We start from the raw sequence: 27,447 nt of genomic DNA, 5'->3' as shown, positions 1-27,447 counted from the left end.
TTCCCACTTGCATGTCTAACAATGATCCAATTTCAGTGTGGTTTTTTTTAAGACACCAGTGTGTTCAAAACCGCTGTCCTGGAGGCTTTGGGGCAAGGCTTGGGGCAGATCTACATTTGGCTGAGGGGAGAAGTAGCCCTTTACACTACTGCTGGACCTACAACTGGGGCTCTAGCGGACAGGGCAGAATAGAGGTGGAAGCCTTCCAAGATCTGCTGAACTCCCTCCTCTTCTCTCCTTGCTGCTTGCAGGCCTTTTGAAAAGAAAGCCACATTCGGCACTGATTATTGTTGCAGGACAAGGCATCTGTGGCTTGAATTAAGGCAGGTTTCATCCATCCTGGGGAATCTGCATATTGCCAAGGCTAACGTCTCCCACACTCAGTGATGTTTCTGAAACATCTTCATCACAACTGAGGACTGTCTCTGCTGACCCGCAATTTAATTTTCTTCCTTTCTGTCTTAGACGTACAGCTGGGAGGGACCTCAGGAGAACATCGCATCCTTCTCTCTTTCACTGAAGCAGAATCATATATACCCAAAACATCCTTGCCAGATGCTGGCTAAGCCCACCTTTATAAGCCTCTGAGGGAGGAGATTCAATGACTCTCCTGGCTAATTTGTTCCCATGCCTCACTCCTCTCATAATTAGAAAGCTTTTCCTTATACCTCACCTGAATTATCTTGTTGCATTTTTCCCCCTCCCATTCATTACAAATAAATAAGTAATGAACCAAGCAGTTTTCCTGCCCCCTTGCTCAAAATGAACTTTTGACATGAGCTAGAGGGAATGAGCCCCACCCAAAGCTTAATTTTTTTGTTCCCAAGCAGGAGGCACTTGAGATTAAGGCCTGAGACCATAAGAAAATCGATTTGCACAAGTAAGGCATTTATGCAATATGTTGATTATAAACCAGCACTCCAGGATTCATACTCCCACAATGAATGTGGTGCCTCAGGGCATTAAGCTCCTGACTCACATGTCAGTGTTACAGGCAGAGATGGCTGAATAATTCATCAATAATCCTACAAATTTGGCTTCCATTCCTGTCTGTGAGCTCTCCGCATGAAGATGTCTCTCCCAGAATCTATTCATTAGGTGAGGTTACGCATAAAAATGGCAGAGGGACTCTGGGTGTGAAACCCTGGTCCTAGTGGAAGTTTTGAATTTGCTTTGCTTTGCAGCAGAAATTAGTTGCAAAAATTCATAACTCGAAATGAGAGCTGTTTCGGATTGGCTACACTGCTCACACGGCGTTGTATCTGTCTCCTGAGTAGCTGAACTCAACCCCTGGAATGAGTTTCCAGGGCGAGTATCACATTTGATTTCCATTAATGTGCTATAACATTGCTTAAAATTCACTTCTCTCGTCAGAATGATCTATCTATCTATCTATCTGTATAATTTTATTTCTAGAGCACCCATCACTGCACCATCTAATTATTAATTCGTCCACTAGAATGTTTGCTGCAAGCTCACATCAAAGGCATGTAGGTACAACCAGAGTAAATCAGTTGAAAAATGCAAACAGGTATTGTCTGAAATCTGCTGGCCAAGACATTTCCCTATATCTAATCCCAGTTTTGCAGGCCCTTTTAAACTGCTGAACAACATTCACAAACCCAGAAAAAGGCGGGGGGCAACGAGGGTGAACATAAATGACAGTTTAAATTTGCTCAGGAGTGACAAAGTTCCAGTGGAAATGGCGAAATCTGATGTAAGGAAGAAGAGTATGATTATTATTTGTATTGCAGGGAAGTCTGGGAGTCCCCAGCCAAGTGTCAGGACACTGTGCCTACAAGCAGCCGTGAAAAGACTAGAATGGCTTAACAGCAGCTTTCCAGCAGGCAGGAGACAGCAATAAAACCTTGAGACAAGGCACAAAGAAAGGGATAGATCACGTCTTGAGAAACAGAAAAGAAACCAGTACAGAGAAGGGATTACTGGGACCATTTGAGGAATGACAAACCTTGAAGAGAAGGGGCTGGCATTTTTGTCTAACAAAAGTGGAGGCTGAAAGGGCATCTGATGTCTGTGTCTAAAAACAGCAGAGGAAAAAGGAGGGAACTTCAGTCCTCTGGCTAAACAGCAACAAAGGAGGGTAAACAGAGAAAAAGCATTTGTGGCTACAGTTAGGCCAGAAAGAAGAAGGAGGTTCTTTTTCATCAGGGCAACCAGACCCACTGGCATTGGTGAGAACAAACAATAACCAAACTGAAGGTGCTCCCCACGCTGGAGAAGGTCACGGCCCATGAAGAGGACCAAACTGGTTGCACGTGCTGAAGGCCAGTGCCGCCAGGGCTGCCTGCGTCCCTGGTCACTCATTTCCTAGATGTGCCAGCTTGGTCCTGGTCTGCATCGGGCTGATGCTGGCCGGGCAAAGCTCTGGCTGCCCCACACAACCCGCTTCACCTCCGAGCTGCAGGATCACTGACCTCTAGCAGAGGGGCAGTAACAGCCAGCAGCCAGTACGGGTCTCCTTTACCCCACCAGCACCTAACCGCTGCCTGCGCTTCGCTTCGGCACGCAGACTTTCACAGAAGTGGAAGAAGTAAGTGCAGATTTCACCGTCAGTTTTCCCATGGACCTTAAACCTTCCCTGGCTCAAAGGGAGGGAAAAGCAAAGCACATTGCTGCCGGCAAACGTTGCACGAATGAGTCATTCTCCCTTCACCCTGCTTCCCCGCCGTCCTCACCAGGTGACAGTTCACGTGGGAGGATAAATATAAATAAAGAGAAGGAAGGTGAAGCATTTTGATGACTCATGTAATATTCATTTTGAATTAATTTGTACATGATTCTATAAAAAAGATACATTCCATAAGATTATTTTTGAGAGCTCTAATTTGCTGCTGGCAAGGAGCAGCGTTTGGGTCTTTTATGGGTATTAGTTCCATAGTGTATAGCAGGAGGCAGAGGAAGTTTAATTATGATTCACTGAGCCACATTGTGGGTATGTTTTAAAGCCACTTAATTAGTGTAGAAATATACAGCTGTAATTATCCTGAAATATGGCCTAATTAACCTATGGAAAACCCATACACACTGCTCAGGAAACTTGGAAGCATTAATAGTCTATTAATACACTGGAGCTGACAGCCTATCACACTCACATTTGGGAACAGGAAGGCAGAACCTCCTTATGTGTGATCTCCCATGGAGAACAGCTACCTGTGGAAGGTAAGGTCTGACCTCCCCCTGTGCTGGGAAGGACTGTGGCAGGTCTGGTGCACCTCCTGCCGCAATCTGTGTATGTGAGGTGAAGTTGCTGTGGTCCGACTCTTCTACTGATCATACCAGCCCCTTTCCTCTGTTCTGCCCTCTTCTTAAATCCTGAAATGCATCTCCCTATGTCTCCTGTCCTACATCCTTCCTGCTCACAGCAGCCCTCACTAGACGTTTGTGGAGGCTCAGGAAACACACAGGGTGTCCTCAGCCACTTCAGCTGCGGTCTGTCATTTTCCCCTCTTTGGAACTAGAAACAGTTAAATGCTACAATGGACCATTGTATTATAGATGAATTCCCAGCCCTGGAGTGTAAAGTAGATGATCAGGGAGATAGCTAAAGTGTGGCTAAAGCAAAAAGGTGATGGCAAAAGGTCTCATGTTTATTCCTGGATGCTAAAGCTGATAAAAACAGGAAGCATCAATTATCACTTCAAAGACACCTTGATATCTTAGGGTTTCCCAGGCCATCTTGCAGACCCAAGAAATCAGGCCTGCATTTTGCCCTTGGAACATTGCACGTAGGAGCCTTTACAAAGCAGAACAGCAAATAATTGCCCTGTGTCTCGGCCCCATCACTTTATAGATGAGGAAACTGAGGCACACACCTGGAAATTAAATTCCCTGACTATGCTTTCCTTATGCCCCGCTCTAACAATCACATCATGCTGCCTCTTAGCTGGGAAAACATCCTGATTTTAACAGAGCTTCATCCTTCAGGAAGGGGCATTTACTTCCACTTGAGCTAAAGAAGCAGCAGAAAGACAATCTCTGAATTGGTAGGGGGGGTGATGGGGGCTGAAAAGAGCGAGGTGGAGAGAGAAGACAGGAAGGAAGCAGCTGGTGTGAGGTTCTTCTTTAGGCAGAGCACATAACCAAATATTCAAGCAGCATCTTCATCCTTTGGTGATCAAAGCAACAGAAATTGAATCCGGCTGTAATCATCCACAGGGTAGTTTGCTTAAAATTCCCCTAATTATGGAAGTGCAGAAAATTACTGCTCCATGATGCACTGAATAGGAAATTGAAGGCTCCCACAACCCAAGTACTGCCACTGCAGCTTGGAGAGAAAAGACAAGGGAGGCTCAGAGAAAAGGGGAGACAAAGAAATACACATGAAAGTGGCAGGAATTGTGAGCAGGGGGCCAGGGAGAGGAAGACCAAGAAAGGTAATTGTCTCTCTCCCACTCTCTGGGGGACCACCAGTTTTGGAGACCTGTGAGCTAAAGAGAGGACTGAGAGAAATATAAGCCTCGCTAAGGCCCTTCCACTTTGCCAGCAATTCAGCTGTGACACACTTGACACTGTACCACAAGCAATATTTTATCCAGAGCTTCTGGTTGAAACTCAGAGAACTATTCTGAGTACCATTCTGTGTGATATGCAAGGGGGGGGGGGGGTATCTCTGTATATAAATAATCTGAATTATTTCATCCCAGAGTGTTCTTCCAGCAGCAGTTTCTCATGATAGATGACAGCAGGTACCATAGAGGGTTCAACCACCCAGCTGAGTCACTTAGGGATGAGGGGCTGGGAGAGGGTATTTTGTGTTAAGAAGAGATTTTCTCTTTTAAAAATACCTGACTCTTAGGTTCTGACACCTGCTCAGAGAAAGCCCCCCCCCCTTATCCTCTTCAGACAAGCTGCTGTGAAGGGTGGATCCCAGCTCAGTAAAGTAAAGCTGTCTCACACTGGGCACATGGGTAGCTTTTTTTACCACGGGTGGCTGAGCCTGTCCAAGGCTCCCGATATCAAGTGACATCTCATGGGGGCATTCTGTTTTCTGTGGTTCTTTTGTCCTATTTAAGCAGGCAGCATCCTTCCGTGTCTCTGGGGTCCCTCCTCTAGACAAACATTTACTGCCCTGGGGTTCCCTAAGAGGGGCTCAGACCACACTTGTCTTGCTCCAGACGTTTCATATTGGGTGTGAGAGAGAAGCTGGCTCCATCTCTCTCAGGAGCACAAGCAGTCTGTGATTAAGCAGAACACTTTGCTTACTTAATATCAGTGTCACTTCAAAAGCCCTACATTCACTTAGAATGAATGAGATCAACAGCGCAGTGCAGAGCGTGTGCTTCCTGCAGTCACAGGCGGCTGTTTTGGCTCCAGCTTCCTTCTCCCAGAACTGTGTGCTACAGTACATCAAAAGCTGCTTACAGGAGTCGAATAATCCTCCAGGGAATACCACCCCCATTAGAAACCAGCGCTGGGGCAGGAAAACACCACAGACAAGTGTAATTCATCCCACCAGCATGTTTCTACTCCAATAAATTCTCTAGTTCTTTTGAAATAAACAAGAACAGAAAATAACCATTGACCAAAAAATATGTATTTTTGCAACTCTTCATCTGCAGAGGCCTTAGCAACCGTGGTGCAGTGCCCATAAGCGATCTTCGACCAAGGGCTTAGTACCCCAGACCTTAAGAGAGTTCAGGTGGGAAGTGACCCCAGGGTTCTCTGGCCCAACCTTCTGCTCAAAGCAGGGCTACCTGCGAGCTCACAGCTGGTCACTCAGGACTTGATCCTCCATCCTGAAAACTTCCAGGGATGAAGAATGCACAGCCCGGGCAATGTCTCAGGGCAATGATGATTGTGAGTGGTTTACAGGCTTAGGAGACATCAGCAGAAGAGGAAGAAACAGGTTTGGGGAACAATGTGATGGAGCAATAGAGGGACTTTTGTTCTCCTTCAGTCATAAACATTGGCTCCCCTTTGCTGTCACAGTCGCTAGCTCCAGCAATAACATGAGAGAGTTGTCTGCCTTCCCAAGGTACCGCCAGAGCGTAGACAGCTTGCCAGCCAGCTGTAAGTCTCAGGTCTGTCTTTGCACACATCCTGGCTTCTATTTGAATTGAGGTGTCTGCAGTACCTGGTAATAACATGGGACATTAGGCTGCTGATGACTTTGCATAACAAGAGGATTGCAATTAACATGATGATCCTTTCTTGTGTTTGAGCACGTTGGCATGGGTCATGAAGTCGGTGTAGCAAAATGATCCGAAGGGAGTTATTTGTCTAGCTGTAAAGGGGCTGTGTTCCTGCAGAAGCAAGAACTCCACTGTAAGGTAGCTGCTTACGGCCGCAAGTGTCAGTCGTTGCTTGCCTCACTCAGGTGGCACCGAGGGGACACCACATGCTTACACGTGCCTGCTGGCTTGGTGTGATAGTGACCTAGTGCCCACGGGAGGGCTGGCCTCTCCAGCTTGAACATATCCTGAGCCTACCAACACTCTCATGTCCTGTGTGCCCTGCCTGGAAAAGCCAGATCTGTGCTTTTTGCAGAAATGTCTGACCCTGCCAGTTGAGTTCAAAGGATAGATCTATTTCGATGCCTCAGGTTAGAGAGGAGAGAAACGCAGGTGAATCAGAAGACCATGCATTAGGCTCTTGGCTGTGCTCCAGCAGGAGCCAGCCCTCCTCCTGACTAACTCCAAAAGCCACGTCCTGGGCCACCAAACCACAAACACCCATACCGAGCTCTCACCCATAGAGGCATTCCCCTTCTTTCCCTTCTTGCTGCAAGAGCCAGTATTGATTTCCCAAGTCAGAGCATCCTGTAAGAGCCTCTCAAGCCTATGTCTGAACAAATCAACATTTACTCCACTCATTATTTGTGCAAAGACCTGCATGCCCGGGCTCACACAAGCAGCAGACTGTGTTTGATGATCTGCCATCTTCCTGCAAAGGTAATCGATGTCTCTCTACTCCCTTTGCCTCCACCTCTCCTGCTGCCGCTGTAATCACTGGCCAGTAACAAATGAGAGGGATTTATGATTACTGTGTGGTTAACCAGCTTATGGTAAATTAATGGAGGTGCACCTGAAAGTTTGCTGGCAAGTCCCCAGGGATCCCACTGTGCTGGAGGAGAAGTGAGGGCCTGTAAGAGCTGTCTCACTTGGACAGCTTCATGAGAGATGCATCTCTCCCTCGTTAAACTAATTTTCTCTGATGAAGTGATAGGCTGATGAAGTGATCAGGAGGGTTCTTTCATTAGAGACGTGTGGCAGGAAGCTTGTGCGGATGGAAGTGGACTTCTACTCTCCTGGATTCTGTGAATGTGGAGCCTAAAGCCCGGGCTCAGGGAGACAGCATGTCAGGAGCTTGCAAGCATTTCACACCAACTTGTTTCCTATCAGACTTCACCCACTTTTTCAGATTCACATGAAGTCTTCCATTCTCTCTCCACCTCCCCCTTCAGAGCTTATTAAAGTCCTGCTTCATTCCTGTCACTCGAAAACACCATCCTTCCCATTCCTTTTTCCCTGCAAGCATTATTACCAATTCTAAGCAAGATTCCCCAAAAATGAAGTTTCAATCTCTGCAGCCTCTTTTTGGGGTCCTTAAACACTTTAAAAAAGTAAGTAAAGTATTAGCCATGAGAGAACTGCTCTTTCTCAAAGAGGAGCAGTGATTTACCGGGATGTAAAGCTCTGCAACGGAAGAGTCTGGATATCCAAATTAGCTGTCCTCCCTTCTGACACTTCAGATGTAACACGCATGGTCAGTGTCTCTTTTCTATGTATCTTCTTGTAAAGCCCAAGGAATACAGGATTTTAAAGACTCCTATCACATGCTGTTGCACAGTACTATCTTTCTATTTCTTTAGCCTGGGTTCTTTTACCCCCCCCCCAAACCGCGTATTTCATAGTCAACTTTTAATACAGTTTGAACCTCATTTTGCATAACTCTAAATCATTTCATTAATGAAAAAAACCAAGCTGTTATAAAACAAATATACAAAATATGAACAGCTAATCTTTCCCTTATATTGCAAGGATTAAATAAACAGAAATATCAGCAGAAAGTATTCTAGACACGTCGGGCTGCCATAAAATTTAGTAGGTGAACTGTTAATTTACATATTCCCAAAATGCAATAGGGTGACACTTCTGAAATTAAAAACTGATGATACGAATGGCATTTAAAGTTCATTTAGTATTATTTGTTAAAATTCCGCTGACAAATCTGTCATATGTATAGCAGATCCTATTACTAGAGGAAGAAAAAAATGCAATTGAAATCAAAACCCACCCCAACACTGAAGGGTCTATTAAGGCAGTAGATGAGAATTTGCATTATCAAATAATCCTAACAGGAGATTTTATAAATGGAAATGTAAACTGTAGAGGGTTTTAAATGTTAATTTATACCAATAACTAGTTTTATAAACAGACTTGACTATGTTTCTCCTAGAGACAATAAGAAAATGTTTCCCTGGGGGATTGGGAGTACCCAAACAGCAGCAGTTGTATTTCTGAATAACAATTCAGCAACCACCTGGGATTAGGATGAAGAAATGTAGTCAAACGGATAGTGCAGTGCATGGTCTGTCAATACAGTGGTTTTGTCACTGGCCCTGCTTTTTGCTATCTCTGTGACTCTGAGAATAGCCTCTTCCCACCCATTTCTGACCTACAGGTCTCACTTCCCATAGGTCTGTATGGCACCACTTAGAAAAATCCCAGTCTCAGGCTCTCTTGTCCCTATAATAATACTCTCAACCCTTTAATGCTGCTGCAGCAGCAAATTCTCTTTCTCTCCGATTTAATGCCTGGCATGGGATCCCATCCATTGTAAGGAACCCTATTCTGCAGGGACTGCTGCTGGGTCTCCCAAAAATCCTCCTGAGTCTCTGGATCCTAAAAATCAAGCAAATCATGAATCCCTTCTGCCAGGTAGCAATATGGAGATAGCGATCCCCAAGCTGGCATAGGAGATGCCAGAGCACCAAAAGGGAAGCCATCCCTTGGCCTGAAGCTTGGAAAATGATTCCCAGTGACCAAGAAGATGCAGAGGAAGACTGCATCTTCTGCACTCATGCTGCACAAAGCAAAGTATCCTGATTTAAATAACAGATGGTTCATGCACCATCTAAAAGAAGCTATATATTTGGATTTCTTTTTGTTTGTTTGTTTGTTTCCCCCTTACATAAATATGGAAGGAAAGCATTGCAGGTGAAGCGGTGCATGGAAATTAATCTGGTTGATAGTCCTCATAAATATTAACAGTGTGGTAAATATGTAACCTTATTTATTTTTCCCTCTGCTCTCATCTCTTCCAAGTTATTTTCACCAGGGAAGGTTAAGTAGTTGGGGCGGTTATGTTGGTAAATGAGACGATGGCAAAAATGAAGGTTTTCATCCAGACCCAGAACCTGCAGTGGTGTGATGAAAGCAGCGCTACCTGTGTGAAGCACCATGACGGGGCTCTTCACTGTGTGGCTGCAGAGCATGGTCTGAGGAAGGTTCATTGGCCACATTGGCTCCATTGGCCACAGAGGTAAACTGAGGCACCAAGGGGGTGCTGGTGGTGACAGATCCTGGTGCTCTGACCTTGCCAGTAGCCAGGGCATGCTCTGGATCTGTCCTGAGACATCTCAGAAAAAAAACTCCCTAGGGCCAGTCCAGCATCGGTCTGCTAAAAGAAGCTCTCCCACCCCATGCCACACAAGACATCCACCTCCCTGCTCCTCCAAGTCCCACCTTGTGCCTAGAATTTGCTCTTTCCCTCTCTCTTTCTCTTTCTTTCTTTCTCTCTTTCTTTCTTTCATTCAAGAGAGCATCTTTCCGTTCTCTCCCCTCCCAACAATTTCACCAGATAAACAACTGAGTGAGAAATTAATATACACTTTCATTTGCACTGTAATAAAGTGTGTGCATGTTGGGGAAAAACAGTGGAGGAAAACTTCATCTACAGATTAAAGCAACAGGCCTTGTCTCCAACAAATTCGGTTAGGGCCTTGGAGGATAGTGATACATGCCTTGAGCTAGACGAGAGCTTTGTGCCAGAGGAGTGACTTGAGTGAAAAGGGCTCTGTGGCATGAAATGCAGAAGTGGGTTTATAGCACTAGGATTTATCTGTGACCCCAAGCACTCACAATATTACTAATATGACTGTTAGAAAAGCAAATGGATGGAACCATTAGGCCATATAATCCCTCAGAGTCTGGTTGCAGCTATAAAAAGTGAGGATATATGGGCAGGGCTCCTAAGTGAACTCTGGTGATGGATGCCCTGAGTGGGACTGGGGGAGATGGCGACAGGGAAGGGTCAGTGCTCCTTGCTGGGCAGCAAAGGAGAGGAGAGAAGAGGGACATTCTCTGCAGTGAGGAAAGGGTCTGCTGAGTCCCTCCTACCTGCAGGGGCTTTGGGGTGAGCGGCTGCACACAGCACCGTGTAACATGCTGCTTCCTCTGCTTAGCCATGCTCCCTGCAGAGCGTGCCTGCGTCACTTCAAACCTCTGCTGCAAAAGGCTGCTGAGGCTGGAGACACTTGCAGGGTTTCCATTTCATACTAAGCTTCTGGGCCACGGAGGGATATTATCCTCATGTGGTCCTAGCTGTGACCAAGGAAGGGGATCCTGCAGCACCCTGCAGCCGGCACACAAGTCTCACGCCGCTCCTCGTGGGAGAAATGCCTGCACTGCTGCTGTGGTGTGCCCCTTTGGCAACTACTGGTGTCAGGGGAACTGAATCGGCATGACAGAAAGCTTGTTCTCACTTGTCGCTGGGCCACAGCTGTCCCGAGCTAAGCCAGTGCTTTCCTCAAGGCTAAATCCATGCCTCAAACTGCAAGCTGTTTGGAGTTCCCCTCGCTCCACACACCTCTCTGCTTACGCCCATCTGCACCACTATGAAACATGGGGAAAAAAAACCCACCAACATTTCAAGACGAGGAATGCCTTTTCCAAGGCACCCTGCCTCCTCACATAGCCCAGGGCTGATGCAGTCAGAGAGCTGGCAGCTGGGCTTGCTTATTGAAGAAGGCAAACCCTCTGCCAGGGAGCCTGAGTTGCCTCCTGTCACATGCAAACCAGCACAGAAAGATCTCTAAAATCAGTGCATAGGATTTCGCTGTCAAACCTCCAGACATGGGCAAGGTCCTTCCCCACAGCTCTGGTCCTCTCACAGCAGAGAGTAAGCCCCATGGAGGTGTGAACCGCAGGACCCATTCCCCTAAGCTCCTCAGTCCCCACCCTGCCTTGCAATTTGCACAGCAATTCCTTCTATTGCCTCTAAAGATATCTGTCCCTCCAGCAGTGACACCCAGGCTGTGAGTAGTATGGAACTAGCAAAAAGATCTGAAGCAGCAGGTCGGATTGCATCTCTCCTTTCCAATTCCTCTGGGTCTGGGCCAGGCCTTGTGTCCTCTACGCTGAGCACCAGCAGAAACACCTTTGTGGTTCGTGAACCAGAAGAGAGAGCAAGAGAGACAGAGAGGCCTACGTACAGAGACACACTGTTTAGGAAAGGACTGTTTCTCTAGTAATTAACACTTGTGTCCTGCTGGTTTTATTTCATGTGTCCATGGTTTTCCCATCCAACAGTGCAAATGATGTAGGTTTCAAAGCAACCATGCCATTTTCTGTTAGCTGATCTTTTAATGCCTAGATTTATGAAAGATGGCACCCTATATTTTTGTGTTTACATGGATCGTTGCTGAATTGGAACTTTCCCTGTTTTCATGAAAGGATTCCTCCCTTTTTGGCAGAGAAAATGAGTTTGTTTTCAAATCTAGCCTATGTGAAAGATCACGTGGCCATGAAGAAAATCTTGAATCAGTTCCAAATAGTGAATATCATGAAGGCAGATTTGTACCAAAACCTCTAACACTTGCAGTTTCAGATATTTTCAGCAGGGAAAACCCTCAGCTTGGCGAAATTTCACAGAGAAGACATATTTCACTGGCATGAGTTTTCCCGAAAGACGAAATTGTGATTTATATATAAAAGAAGAAGGAAAAAAAGCTGCTGAGACTTTATACAACATTGCCATATTTACATCCTTGAGCAGCTTCCCTGAAAAGCAGCCATGACTAGAGAGGAGCAGAGCAGAAAGCCAAAAGTCTGCAGAAATGTATCAGGTGAGGATGCAGATGGATACTTGGAAAGTTATTCAAAATGAGGGAAGTAAAGGAGGCAGATGAAAATGGTGGCAGAATTGGACTGCAGCCCTAGTTTTTGTCCAAGCCACCAGGAGTAATCAGATATTGGAAATAACATCTCTCTGAAATCAAACCACTCATCTTCCTCAGTGGAGATGGATTCCCCAACCCAGCAGCTGTCCTCTGCCCGCCCCCCGTGCGACACCACCCTGATTCAGTCCCTTCATGCCCCCATATTTCCTTTAATCACTCTTGGGCAATCCATTCCCTTTCTGTGCTGAAGCCGTCGGGCCTCTTCAGAAGTGTGGAGCTTGGGTAGTAATTGTTCTGTCGCAGACTGCTATCTCAAGAGAGGTAGCTCGGGTCTTAGCAACAGAAAATCCAGAGGCAAAGCTGGAAAGCTATTAATGTTTAACACACAGGGAAGCTGCTGCCTGTCAGATGCGCCGATCACCCTGAACTTGGCAGGCAGAACGTGTTAGCACATCTGAAGCTGCTGAAGGACTTATCAGCCTGACAGAACAGGCATACCCATCTCTCCTTCTGCTGCGTATCTAGCACAGACATAAAGAAGAGGACCCTGTGGACAGAACCAGACCCACATCTAGCTTTGACACATCAGCTCCCAGCAGCTTCAGAGGAGCACTGAGTTTGCATGGGAAGTTTGAGGTGCAGCAAGATCTTTGCCAGGCCCAGCTGGGGCTGTGGCATGTGGTGAAGCACAGGACAAATGCTCCTTGCTGCTCCCAGTGACGCTGTTCCCAGCAGAGACAGGATGGGACCAGTCCTGAAGAGAGAGCAGGGGACTTGCTTATGGCCCAAGACTGAGACAGCAGCAGAGGAAGGTTTCCTAATTCAAATGAATTGAATTTGCTTTGTTAGTATGGGCGAAACTGTGGCTTTGAGCCTGGGGCAAATGGCTCTTGCTTCTGAAATAGCCATGGGACAACTGGAGGAGTCTGAGGGGCACCTGGTCCCTTTCTTGTCCTTTTCTCAGGGTACAATCAGGACAGCATGAGCTGAATGACCAGCTGCTTCCAGCAGACCTGCTATTTTCAAGAGTAACTCAGGTCTACTTTGCCTGGCTCAGAAGGAGGTCTGGCATGGGACATAAAGCCTGGGCCTCTTGAGGAGAAATATAAAAAAATTTAAAATTAAACAGACTAAAAGACCCTCCTGCGTTATCCTTGTATTTGAGTACCTAGCCTCAGTCACATACTGAGCTTTCAGCCTCTTTTTGATGACTGATCCTGTTAAGTTTCCCATATAGGAATAGTTTTTCTGACCCTTGAAGACCTCAGTTAAGCCTGCTGACAACAAGTTGGCTTTTCTTAGTTTCTTCTTCCAGCTCCTTATATATAATCTGTTGACCTCAACAATCTTCAAAGTGCAGGTTGAAAACCACTGACCTGTAGCATTTTGGTGTCTGCCACCTCGGCACCTAGCTTAAAACCGCTTCCCAACACCACAGGATTGAAAAATGTGTTATGGATCCAGATTCCTGTATGGTATTACCCAGCCATGTGTGAAAGTGATTCAGACAAAACACGGGGAGTCAGGAGGTGGAGACCTGGATTTGGTGGTGCTGATGGGTCTCTGATGACTGTCTAAATGGGCCCATTTAGTTGTGGAGATGCTGTCTGTGTCTGTATCTAAGGAAGATCACGGCTGCTGTACCTCAGTAAAGTATTTTATGAGCTCTGCTGGAAGATGCTAGGCTAGTGCAGAGTGGTATTGTTTTGATAGCACCCTGATTTGATGTAAAACCTTGTGTTTTTCCATGTAGGAGGAAATATTTCTCTAGTAGCCCACAAAGTAACACATTACTTCACCCCCTGACTTTTGATGCCCATCAAAAAAGTGCACTGACAGAGATGCAATCAACATCAGCTCCTGCAAGTGTTTACTGCAATAGGCAAGCTCTCACAGGACTTGTTGCCAATGCTCAGGGATGTCCCCTTTCCCCTCAGCGTGCCTGGTTCCTGCCACCTCCAGTCCCCAGCTGGAGCAGAGGGAAGGAGAGCTAGACAACGTGGGGAGGCTGGCGGCTGGGTGGCAGGTTGGGGCTGTTGGAGCACAGTAAGGCATAATACATGTACCTAACCTCTGCTATTTTAACTCCACTCCAGGCCACCCCTTTGCTATGCTCATCAGCCCCCATTAGGTACAGCCAGGAAAGGTCCCCTTCCCTTTCTCCAGCTCCTGATCCCTCCCCGACATCTGCTGCCTTTGATCCTCCTTGCTTTCAATTTGCAAATCTTCCCGTATTCATTTTGCCTCCTTCGAAGAAAGCCTGAAACCTTTGAATCTAAGGCAGATTGTGTCCAGCCAGCCTGTATTTGAGCCCACCTTACCTTGTGGAATAACTATTACAGCTGCAAATGAGTTCCCTGCTCTGCTGCACCCGGGAAAGTTTTCCAATGGTTCAGGGTCTAGCAGGTGTCAGCAGACCCATTCTGGCGTGCTAACATCCATTGCCCTCCAGTCCCCCTTGGGCAATGCCTAGCTCTGCTCACCTATCCACCCAGACCAGCAAGCTCTCTAGTTCCTCAGCCCTAAAGCAGCTTTTTTGATGCATCATCTGACAATGGAAATGCTAAATCAGGTCTTTACTTCAACCACTAATTCCTCTTCTGAGCCTGGAGACATACCTACTCATAAACTTGGGTGAATGTGCCTTTCCATCTCTGTAGCAGGTAAGGAGGAATTGTATTTTGTTGCACCTGGTGCAGCTGGAAACACATAGTTTTTAGTTGCTCTAGTGCATGCTTTCAGGCATTGCCAGCTCAGGAGAGAATCCAGCAGACAAAGTTAAAGGTTAAGACATCACTATGGAGACAGAGGCTGTGAATACTCTGTTATCAGCCAGGGGATCCCTACAAGTGCCACAGAAATGGGGTTACATATTGCACAACCCCCTCGCAGGCTGTATCCTAGAGCATCTGAAACACTGCTCAAACCACACTTGGAGACAGGACTTCTCAAGACCCGAAGCTGCATGATCTCTCTGGTGTAGCTTTTCCAGATAATGTGGGCCAGGCCATTCTGGGAGGCATGAATGTAGCAGAGCTCTCCTGCCTCCGCAAAGTTTTAAGCATCCAAATTTCTGGCAAGAGAGGGTGCAAAATAGAAGGGGCTGGGCAGGGGCTGTGAAGTGCACAGGCCTTCCCCTAGACTGCGCCTCCTCTCTTGGCTCCACAAACCCAGATGCCCAGCCAGAAGGAACCATTGATCGGCATGACTAATGGGGACTTTAAGGAGGAAAGTGTGCCAGATCAATATGCAATCCACAGTACATGAATCACTCCGGCTTTTCCAATTTATTCAGCTCCAAATCAAATGAACGAACAAAAGATAAATATATAGCTACGGGGAGGCTGGGGGTGGGGGGGTGAGGAAGGCAGGTGGGGAGGCAGACTCTCATAAGGGATAATTAACTAGCTTTTATCATTCTAACAAAGCATTAAGCCAGTAAATCTATGAAAATGGGAATACTCCAGAGAGTTGTTACTGGCATAAAGCAGAGGCTCCAGAGCCCTGCTCCTCTTCTCGAAGTTGCTTGGGTTGAGGAGGGGAAGGCAGAGCTGCCCGTGGGGCCTGACACAGCCCCTACAGCCAGCCAGGGCTGCGGCATCTCTGCCTTTCCAGCGGTCAGCACTCTGAAGCTTCAGCCTCCCCACCTCACTCTCAGACCTCCTGCAGGCTGGGGGAAAGCATCTCTGGCTAGAGGTGCATAAAAACCAGGTTGATTTAATTCAATAAGAGGAGAAACAGGAGAAAACTTATGTTCTGGGGATGAGACAGGGAAACTGATTATTTCCCTTTTGGCTGAACTTGGAAGTTCCTTATATTCAAGTCAGAATATTTAGGTTGGCTTTGGGGATTACCCTGTGGATGGTACACCCTTTTGCTTTGCTGCTTTCTGTGGGGTGAAGGCTATTATTAGATAACAAAACGTGGTTTTAAAATGAGAGATAGTAAAATTTTGTCTGATACAAATAAATGCCGGTTCAGCCTTTTACCAAAGAAAGTATTTAAAGCTTCATATGGTTTCATTATCCCTCACACCCTCATTTTAGGGATTCATTTGCTATTTCCTCAAAAAGAACAAAATCGCTGCAAGATCACATGCCCCTGCAAGTTCTTTTCTAGCTTGCCCCTCTCTCAAGTGCCCCCCTAAAGTGCCACAGGACCCGAACCTCCCTTCATTTTCAGTCTCGAGCAGTGGTCAGGTTTGTCCTTTGTCCAACACATGTTCCCCATAAGCAAGGGCCAGCCTCAGGAAACTCAGCTGAATATCTCTTGTCTCTCTGACCCATCTTCTCACTGTCCGTCACCAACCAGTCAGACAGATGACTGCACCTCCCTTCCTCGTAACAACCTCCCATCCCCCCTGTGCCGAGGGGTTTCTCAGAGAAGAGATCTCTGGCTTTGCAAAAATGAATGCTGTTCCACTGCTCCAGCCTCCTGATTAATTACTCATCCAACAGGATTTGCTCTGCTTATTATCAGCTTCATTAACGGATAGTAATGGGGAGGGAGAGGCCTTCAAGGAGGGGAGCCAGCCATCTCAGGCAACAAATTTTATTTGTTTTAGTATGGAAATATTTGGACAAAGCCCATGTCAGTTTCTTCCAGGCTTTACCAATGTCTTCTCTTCCTTCTCCTCTATTTCTATTCTGGCTTCAGGTAGTCCCTGCCTTCATGGCATCTGTGGCATTGCTTCACCCAGACCTGGTGGTAACCCCACACCTTCTGTGGCTGTACCTTCCTCCTATGGCTCCCACTACCTCTCACACCTTCTGCTCTTCCCTCATGCAACCTCAGCCTCACAGCAGCTCTCTGCCACACATCGTGAGTCTCCTGCCCCTGCTACATGCAGTTTTCACACACCTCTGATGAGATGTCCTGCTCAGGAGCAGAGGACTCCTGTAGGAGAAAGAAATGAGGGCACAAAAGACAGTGAGGAGGGAAGAGAAAGCAGGAAAAAACCCACAGGTTCTGAAAAATATTGGGCTTTGATTCCAAGCACTTACTCTCCCCGAGGCCCACATAGGCAGAAAAGTAAGTTTAATTAAAACTGCATTAATTCTCCTCATATTGAGCCGATGGGCCTCCTGGAGCCATCTGGCTCTGAAAAAACCACGTGTGTGATGTGGTGTTCCTTCTGTTCCAACCAACAACCAGCGCTGCAGCGCTACAAAATATGGTTTTTCCCATCATGAGGTAGGAAGGGCAGCCCCATCCTGCACAGCAGAGACGGTGCCCAGCCTGGCATGGCCAGCACAGCAAGAGAGACTCCTGGAGATGTGCACTGGGCACAGAGACTGCAGAGTCTTGCATAGCCAAGTACTGCAGACATCCCCCCCAGAGTGCTCACGTCACACCATACAGAGAGAAAAAGGATGGGGCAAAATGATTTTTTTCTACTACCAGAAATTCATCTCAAATTGAGGTAAGAAGTCAATGTATCACCAATTTTCCCAAGATGACCAGTATAAATACTGTTTAGATTGGGTCACTCCACACTTTACTCCAATAACTTTAGATTGTTCCATTTTGATTTTGAGCTTTGGGGTATTTTAAAGCATACAAGTTTAAACTTCAAGTGAAATGGTAAATTTCAGTTAAGGCTCTTCTAGACTTCGTGCCTTGATTGTATGAGACTGGGGTGCCTTGATAATTTTCAAACAATGTTTTTCCACCCTGGAAAATTCACCATGAATGCTTCCAAATCTTGAATAGTTCTATTGCAACAAATCAGCACTTTTCAGGGAAGGACAAAAATGCATCTCGGTAAAAAAATTGCCACTGTGTCTGCCTGTCAGAGGCAATCTCATGCTCACCATTCTCCTTCCAGCTCTCTTGTTCCCTCTTAATCACCCCTTATTCCCAACTGTAGTACGTGACAGCTTCCCACCCTCTGCTGTACAAACACACGCTTCGCTGAGAGAGTGTATTTTGGAGAGCTGGCTTGGGAAGGGCAGAAAAGCCATTGGTTGCTTTAAAGGCTCATCCTAAAGTTACGGGGACAATCTCAGGTGCAACTTCAACTTCCCTAATGGCTGTGACATCCAGTTGTTTTTCTCTATGCTCCCCTCCTGTACAGAAAGAGTTCCTCCCTTTTCCACAGCTACAGGGTGTCCCTCAGTGGCACATCCCCTCTCGCTTGCTGTCCTCTTTTCTATTCCTGCCGGGAATTCTGTTCTGCCCAGCGACGTGCTGAGGAGGGAAGAAGGGCTTTGTTGCCATGTCAAGATTTTTAATTTCCCCATGTGGCGATGGTATCATGGCCCTGACAGTGTACTAAACACACGTCTTATCTCTCTGCCTGTGGAAAAGCAATATCAATTTTGTGGCGTTAAGGGCTGGAGTGAGAACAATGTGCTGTGCATTGTTAAACAAGACACCAGTCCTGTGCTGTACAAGCAGAACAAGTGTAATCGGTGATATAGACTTTCAGCATAATTACAGCTCACTAGTAAGCACAAAAACCTTCCCTGTCCTCCCTCCCTTGCCTTCAGTGTCCTATATTGCAACAGCCCTTGATATTAGCCTCATACCTTCTCGCTAGAGGGAGACTTCCCCTTTGCCACCCCTGCACTTCAGTCAACCACATGTCCAAGTGAAGCCTATGCCAAATTACATACATGATCTGTTCACAAGTCCCCCTGTGATGTCCCCTCCCTGCAGGATGTGTGCTAGTGAGCCAGCAACCCTAATTGTGTTGGTACGCTTTGGCATCTGTGGAGGGCTCCATGTGAAACAGGTCACCCATCTCCCAATCCACTAGCCAGGATGCACAGCTTGGAAAAGGTATGGGGCCCTCCAGCTAACAGTTTTCCTCTCCATTTTCTTCATCTTCGCACTGTGGTGCTGCACCCTCCAGGCCTTTGGGCAGTCACCCTGCCTGCACGCATGTCAGCAGAGCCTCTGATCTGGTTTTGGCAGCAGAGTATTTGAAAGGGAAGCATTGAAACCTGAACTCTGCTCTGAAAAACAGCATCAGGCATGAATTTATTAAATCTGTGCAGCTGGTGCTGCCCCATCACCTGTTTGATGCACGAAGGCCCCCAGCAGAGCAAAGCCCTTAAGCATACGTTGAGCTTCAAACAATCAACTTGTCCTACTGAGTTCATTGGGAATGCGGCAGGTGGGAGCAGGGCCCTGGTGAGGACTCCAGGACTGTCAATCTGAGCCTCTTGTTTGAGGACTGTTTACTTAATGCTGGTATTAAAGAGTTTGAAGGGATGAATTCTGCCAGGCAAAAGCCCAGCATGAATCAGGTTTTATCATTAAAGAGCCCTCCAGCAGAAACATGGCTTTTGCCACACCAGAGCCCCTCTGGTAGCCCCCAGATTGTGCTGGGGATACACAACTCTTGCACAGGTTGCAAACTGTCTTCACAATAGGAAGCCCTAAAGAAGCCATGCCCCTGTCCATCTCCACCTTGGTGCCAAGCAGTCCATATATCCTCACAGTGAGGTGGCAAGACCTGACATACAATGAGCCAGTGCACAGGAGGACATGACGTGACCATCAGTTAAACTGTGCTACTACCTTGGCTTTAACATCCCCCAGCACGGAGCTGTGAGAGGCAGCCTGATCTTGTTGAGGGGACCAAGGATGTTAGTGAGGAGAGCTTGGAAGAGTCTACAGGGTTTGTTCTAGTGTTTAACCCCTCACTGACTGGCCTCACCATTGAAGATTGTCACTGCAAATTCCCATCCCACTGAGCAACCTTTAGAACCACATTGTCACTCCGTCTTCAGCTGGTTTGAAGTGGGGAAGGGTCATTGCTTGGACCCTCAATGACAGCACAAGGCACCCTGTGTGTGTCCCCAGAGCTGTCCCACTGAGACGGAAACGGAACTGTTCCCATCCTCCCACCTGTATGTGCCCTTTTTTTTAAAAGGCAGATTGTAATGCTCTGAAGTCTAATTGCTTCTCTTAGCAGACAGATTCACATAATGACTATGGTGTTTTGAAATGTTGAATAGCAGCTGTGTATCGGTAATATCTCTGGAGCAAGGTCAACTGCTCTGCAGTAAAACTCTATCCTGCCTTTCATATCCCATCAGCACAATCAGTGAATTGGACTCCTCTCCGAATACTAAACAAGGCAGCAAACTCCAGAATGAGTTTCCTTTGAGAGTGACAGGCTCTGCTTTGTGAGCCAAGACTGGATGTATGTTCTGGATGCTGCATGGCTGCTGCCACCTTCCTTGGTCCCTGCTCAGGGCTGTTTCCAGCCCCTGTTGCAGCCAGGTCAGGCAACATGCTCAGTAGCAGCACTGATCAATATTGCCAGGCAGGCAGAAAGATCACAGTGACCCAAAGATGCACAGGAATTGATAGCAAAGCCCATCTCCCCACAGCTCTTCACCCTGGTCTTCCAAAACCACACTCCCTCTCCATCCATGATGCTGCCAAAGCCTTCCCAGACAGCAGCAGCAGCCACGGCTCAACTAAAACAGCCTTTTTTTTGTCACCCTCCATTGCAGAGAGACCCCCTCTGTTCCCTGCTTGTGCTCAGCATGGCAGACAGATGAATGAACACTGCAAGGTCTGAAAGAGACAGACATGAAAAAACACCTTTTCACAAGGTGAAGGTTGATGGAGCCGGCACAGGAGGGTATACAAAGCTAGAGGAAAGCCCAGCTTTGCTGCTAGAGCTGTGTGCATAATGCAACACTTCCACTACACGTACTCATAGTGCTCGATAGGAAAAACACTCCTAGGAGAGAGTCTGACCCAGGCTAGCAAACTTCTTTCCCTGTTCACCACTGCAGAGCCCAGATGTGGCCAGATGAAGTGTGCTTGCTCTGCCTGAGCCTATCAAACCAGTCTTTGCCTTGACGTGGGTACCTTTAGTCTGTTTCTGCCTTCATATCTCTTTAAAAAGGAAAGGAAGAATAGGGAAAAAATCAGTTTCAACAAGTTTTCATTTCCTCCTCCCCTCTTCTTAAGCAGATATTCATAAAATCCGTGTCTGTTTTCCCATGGTTAATTAGCAGTGCAGATAATAAGCTGGTTTCATGGAGTTAGCATGCATCAATGTCTCTGTTAACTGGGTTAATTACACAGTGGATGGGCATTTGTTTCCTGTGAAGACAGACTGATGATGAGAACGTGTCTTGGTTTCCCAGCAGACGCCGCAGTGCTTGGGAACATGCAGCACTGGCCGTATCTGATGGGAGTATCTGCGGACTTCACCAGTGGTATTCTTGGGGCTTGGGGTACAGTGGGGGGCTGTTAATCAGTCTGCCCAAGAAAATCAAGTTCCATCTTTCATTCATGGTCTGAAAAATAGGCTCCAAACACCGAGAGCTTGCTCATGCCAGTACCCATGGCAAGGAGTGAGAGAGGATGAGAGAAAGGGAAGGACAGATCTGCTCAGTGGCATTGAACCACCAAGGTCCCAGCAAGCACAGCACTTGTTCAGCAGAGCCGGTGGAATGCATGCTCCCCTTTCTGTGCCAGTAATTTGTCACACATGCTTCTATAGATACCAACCACTGATCTGCAGCCAACAAGGTGAACATCATCTCAGCTTGCTCCATTCAGCCTGTCCCGCTGAGTCTCAGAGCAGGTCTCTGGGGCAGTGAATGGGACAATGGGACAAGGAGAGGAGCAAAGAATTGCTCTCTTGAGTAGGAACACACTGGGCAAGATACCCCTCATGGAGAGAAAGGCCTGCAAGTCTCTGTGAGCGTTTCACCAGGAGAGCGTAAGTCCCTCTCTGCCAGAAAACATCCACGAGCTCTGGTCACGCAGAGCACTGCTGCCAGCACGGGCTCCAGCAGGCGAGCAGATGGCGAGAGCTGTGCCTGCAGGGTCGGTGCAGTCAGCACCTGCACGGCACAAACCACCTCCAGGTCAGGCACCGGCTGTTTTGCAGAGTTCGAGCGGGTAGCTGGAGGCACCGCCACCAAAATCAAACCCGAGTGTTCCCAGACACAGCTCACCCACCGTCCCTGCTGTTCCCTGCAGTATTTTAGCATTCAGCCTCGCTTTTCCCATTTCCCATTATCTCTGACAGCTGGGTAAAGCGCATGACCCCCAGCACCGTCACAGCGATGCTGCGTGCTGCTCCTCTGTCTGGGCCAGTACTGGGGGCGAGGGGGGGCCGGGGAGCTCACTGGTGCCATGCTGTTGCCATGCCAACCCCATCCCCACTCTGCCGCATCCTGCAGGGTGTCCTGCCTCCCTGGCTTGCTCTGGCAGGTTTTCCTCCCTTTCCAGGAGGGGGAGAAGGGTTAGAGCAATAACCTCTCTGATGGGGAGTGGGGAGGGAAGGCAGAAAGGCCTGCGTTTTCCCTTCAGAGAATGCATGTATTAATTCAGCTGGGGAAGAAAATTTCCCCCCTGGGCCCCAGGGGCAAACTTTAGCCATGAGCTAGGCGATGGAGCTGCAGAGGGACGGTTCTTCAGTGGGCAAAAATCCGTTCCATTCCTCCAGCACCTGCCACGAGGCAGTGCAGTGTGCCTGTGTCCCAGCTGCACTCACTCCCCAACTGCAGCCTGACCTCCAGCAAGAAGTGGTGATACAAATAAAACTGAAAAGCATTTCTATATGCCATGTGGGTGGCTAACTACACAGGATGAAAATCTGGGTTCTCTCAGTTTTCACTCTTAAAATGCCCCAGAAGATTGTGTGTGCATGCACGAGACAGTACAGTGCACACATACATGGAGAGAGACCAAAAGGAAGTGTGAATGCATGGACAGCCTTCAAAGGGTTAAAAGCAGCATCTCTGTTGGCAGAGGAGAGAAAGGAGAGATGAATTCACAGGCTCAAGAGCAATTTCAGAATCCACTCAAGCTTCATGCCACTCTGCGAAATCTCAGTGCACCTCAACTAGATCAGAAATTGGTTTACATTCCCTTCTATGTGTTTATGAGTTTGTAAAAGCTGATTTATTTTATTCCATTGCTACTCCAGGATATTATAGCAAAGGCATCTATTGGGAGAAGAACTAGGATTCATTATAAAGTTGCTTAAACAAAGACACTGCTATCAGGATTGCTGGATCGGATAGTGTTTTATTTTTATTGCCCTGCAAGGAAATACCTTGGCAGCAGTGCTAATTTTGGCCCAGCATCTGATGGGGGATGGTGGAACTGTGGTCAGATGTAGTCAGTAGAAAAATTACTTTTCACTTCTCAGAGGACGCAATTTCACCTGGAGGGCTTCATTTCTTACCAGATTCCATACTTGCTTGCACAGTGGCTGTGATTCCCCTTTTTCTATCACTGTTGGAGAAAAGACACCAGGCTAAATGGATCCTGGGTCTGCCCCAAACAACTAGACTTATTTTAACCATAATGTGTGGGCAGGCGTTACAGGCACAAAGATATTGGCTTTCCTGTAGTACTTCACATCCTTTCTAACCATGTGCCAGGCCCTGCATGCTCTCGGTTCTGCACAGACATCGGGTAGCAGCAACACTTGTGTGCACAGCACACAAATGGCTTCTCACTCCAAAAGGCTAAGGAAGCTGTCCCTTCTCCTGTGACCCACAAGCTTCCACTGAGAACAGCACTTTCATCCCTCCTTTCATTTCTTCAGTCTCCCTAGTCTCAACCTCTTGGCCTCCTTTCTGCTCCCTCCTTCCCAAATACTTTTCTCATGTCAGTTTTGCCTTGCTCAATCCAGAGGTTCATAAGCAAAACCCAATTGTAAAACAATTTGAAAGCAATTTTGCAGCTGCCTCATGATAAGAGGCAGAGCTAGTATCAGGGATGTTCGCTTTAGAGCCACGATACACAGAAATAATTATCTCAGCTCATGAAGAGAGAAAGAGAGGGAGAAAGAGAAAGAGAAAAAACATATGCCGCACGTGCCCAGGTGGTCTGTCTGGCTCCTGCCTGGATTTCTGAGTTGCCATCAAATCATCTTGGATGCCTTTGTTTTTCCCAAGACATCTGGAGAAAGTTTTCCCTTAAGAAACAGATGCTGTAGACTACCCCATGCACATGTTCACTACACTGATTTGCCCACTGTATAGATGTGGCCCAATAACTTTGACACCACACCAGCTTCACTCAGCTGATCCAAGTGGTGTATTTACACCCTTAGATCAGGAGGAAGTGAATTAGAAAATAATAGTATTACATATGTCCATCACTGTTAATCACTATTCATTGATTAATTTCCTCACTTATTATTAATGTTTGTGAGCATATCTGAGCTCTTTGAGGAGGGACTGTGTTTGCTTCATGCCTGTGCAGTGCATAGAACAACTACTCTGTGGTCTCAGCTAGCTTCAGTCGATGCTCCAGTAATAGAACTGAATCATTAAAAACTGCCATGACATATTGAAAACTCATATCTTTTCTCTGAAACGAAAGTAAAAATAACACTCTTCTCCCCCAAAGCTAAACCCAAACGCAGTCACTTCTAAAACTTTCACTATAACTTTCTGATCCAGATCTGAAAATTGCCTGTCAAATCAAGCCAACAAATTGCAGCACTGCCCTTCCTCCGCTAGTTCTGTGCCAAGACCAGAGTTCCTGCCTGAGCTGCAGAAGGAACTGAATGAATAAACAGCGTTTGCCTTCAAATCCTGTACCTTTTCCTCCAAAGATGACAGCAGATAATCACACACACTCTTGATTTAATAGATGATTCTGGAGAAGATTAAAGCTGAAAGGAACAGGCCACATATGAGGAACTTTTATCCGTAGGTGGGAGGGATTTCCTAGGCAGCTTTACAGGGGCAGCCACACAGTCTGAAGGAGTGGACAGAGGTTTCCTCTGTCACCTGAGAAAAAGTGGTTTCTAATAGGAGGTATGTCTCAAAACCTTAGGGAAGCAAAAGAAGAAAATTCCCTGGACCAAAGGTCAGAGGCCAGCTAAGGACCGAGTCCTTTAAGCCTCCACAACACAACAATCTTCAGCATAATGCATGCTGCAAATGCCTGGATGCACAGCTCAGAGATACTGTCATGCCTTACCACATCCTATTTCACAAGTACTTGCAGAGCAACTTTCAGATAAGAAATTTGCAAGTGGTACACAGCCCATACCAGGGAGCAGCTTTCTGCCACAAAAACCAAAACAACAAACCCACAAGGGCTGTGTTCTCCTTTTCTTTCTGAATCTGAATTTCACAAGCATTCCCACTTATGCAGGACTTGTGCCTGGTCACTGCCCAGTTACTTTCAATAATCTAAGAGGCCTTCCCCAAATGTGCAAAGCAAAGCTCTGTACAAAACCAGGAGGTGGTGCAGAATGCATTTAAGGACGAAATGCAACTCAGACACTGGTAGCACAGTCCCTTAAAAATCAGTGGGGTGATACCACAACACTTGCATAAGAAACTTTGCACTTTATAAGGATAAGAAGTGGTTGAAATCTTTGAAATAATAAAATTGGATTCGGTAGATGGAATCCCTAAAAGAATCTCAGCAGTCAGGAAAGAACCATGAGCTGTTTCTCACACAGCTCCCTCAAAAACTCTTCTCCAGGATCTGACTGGAGAATGTGCCACCTTCATTTGTATGCAGCCCATGGACTTCAGTCAAATACCTTGCACAGTCTTTTATTATTGCTGTTATACTCCGGGATGAATTCAAGCAACGCCTGTTAGCAATTGCAAGCAGAAAACCAGACAGAAAAGGAAAAGCACACACCTGCCTAGGGACTGACCTCCTCCCTCCCCAAGCTGTCTGACACCTCAAATGGCCCCAGACACGGCAACAACCTGGGCAGAGCCCCAGTTACAGGCAGGACCAGCAGATTATCTGCACAGCCCTACAGGATGCCAACAGCCCTGACAGTGCCCTGTGGTGTTAGAAACTGACCCAAAGGAGAGAGTAATCCAGGCACATTCAGGATTCCTGAAATACAAAATCTGTCCCTACTTGTAATAACTCCAGAAATTATCACAGGTGCTTCAGAGCTGGTCCTAAATCTGGAATTTTCTTTAGAAATGAGACATCCTGCCTGCCTGAAATCATGGCTTACAAAAGACCATCCCTCAGACAGGGGATATTTTTCAGATTCATTCTTCATTCTTTCTTCAGGCAAAATCCTGATTTGAGGAGTCCTGACCCTTGTCTGTTGAGTGAAAACAGTGGATGGTAGTGCTCCGTCAATGACTTGCTGAATGGGGTCCTATGTTGGGTGGGCACTGCATCTGGGTACCTCTGATACCTCCCTAATCCTCTTGTTGGGTCAAGTGGGTTCTGCAGCTTTTTGAAACTCCAAATCCCTAGAAACAAATCCTCCTGAAAAGACAGAATATGCCTAAACTTGCTATCCAAGTGTCTGTTCCAAGCCCTGAGTTGAAATACAAAAAAGACAAACTGTGCACCTATTAGCACCACATCAATATCATTTAAAGCCCCATTCTGAGGACGGCCTGGCAGCCCTATTAATGCACCTAATTTCCCTGTGTTTCTGAATGGACATAAATAATTGTGCAGTGCTGGCCCTTCCCGCTCCATCCTCTCCAGCCAGACAGATTATCTCTTGTTCTTTCCCTAGATTTGGCTTCAGGATGCAAACACCATTTATGGTCACTGATTGTTCAAAAGGCCAAGTGTATAATGTACCATAAAATGAGATTTTAATACTCAGTGGGAGATTAGAGCAGCTCTGTTTTGTTAAAGCAGACTGTGTTCCCACACTTCAATGATCCCCAGCTCCCATAGCTTGCCGTTGGGTTTGGGAGAACCCAGCGTGGGGAGAGCACACACTGACACAGCATGGACTTCGCTTAAATGATTCTGTCTCCTGCTATTGTTTTTACTACTTTGTCTTCAGATTTTTGCCTTGCAAGGCTGCTTTGGAGATAGAAGAGTCACAGGGGAGGATTTGGGAGCAGCTAGCAGGTTGGCTGGAAGAGGCTCAGTGGAAGAGGAGGGTGTGTGGTTGATGGGTGCAGTGTGGTACTTTGGTGCCTGGAGAGCAAGGCTCCAAGCAGCACAGGCAGAGCTCCAGACCATTGCGTTAGCCCTGCATGCTGCTTGAATGAGATTGCCCACAGGCGAGAGGTGGTTCAGGGATCTCCAGCAGAGATGTGCCAACGAACGCCCTGTCCTGGACAGGCCAGCTTTCTCCTGGCCTTCTCTGTGGAGGAGAGGCCCTGCTGGAAGATGCAAGAGGAGGGGAAGCTCTACAAATACAGATGGCAGGCTTGGCACCTCACAGCTCTGGAATGTCATTCCCATGAAGCAAAGCTGAAGGATCAGTATTATTCCCCATGTAACCCAAAGACTGGGAAATTAGCAAAGCCGAGTCGGGGGAACAGACTGCAAGCAAGGGAGAGAAAAATCTATCATGAATTAATCACAATAGGGCATCTTTTCTCAGACTTCTGTAAAACTCC

The sequence above is a fragment of the Numenius arquata genome, chromosome 22 (assembly GCF_964106895.1).
Source record: "Numenius arquata chromosome 22, bNumArq3.hap1.1, whole genome shotgun sequence".
NCBI lineage: Eukaryota > Metazoa > Chordata > Aves > Charadriiformes > Scolopacidae > Numenius > Numenius arquata.
This window is presented reverse-complemented; position numbering follows the sequence as displayed.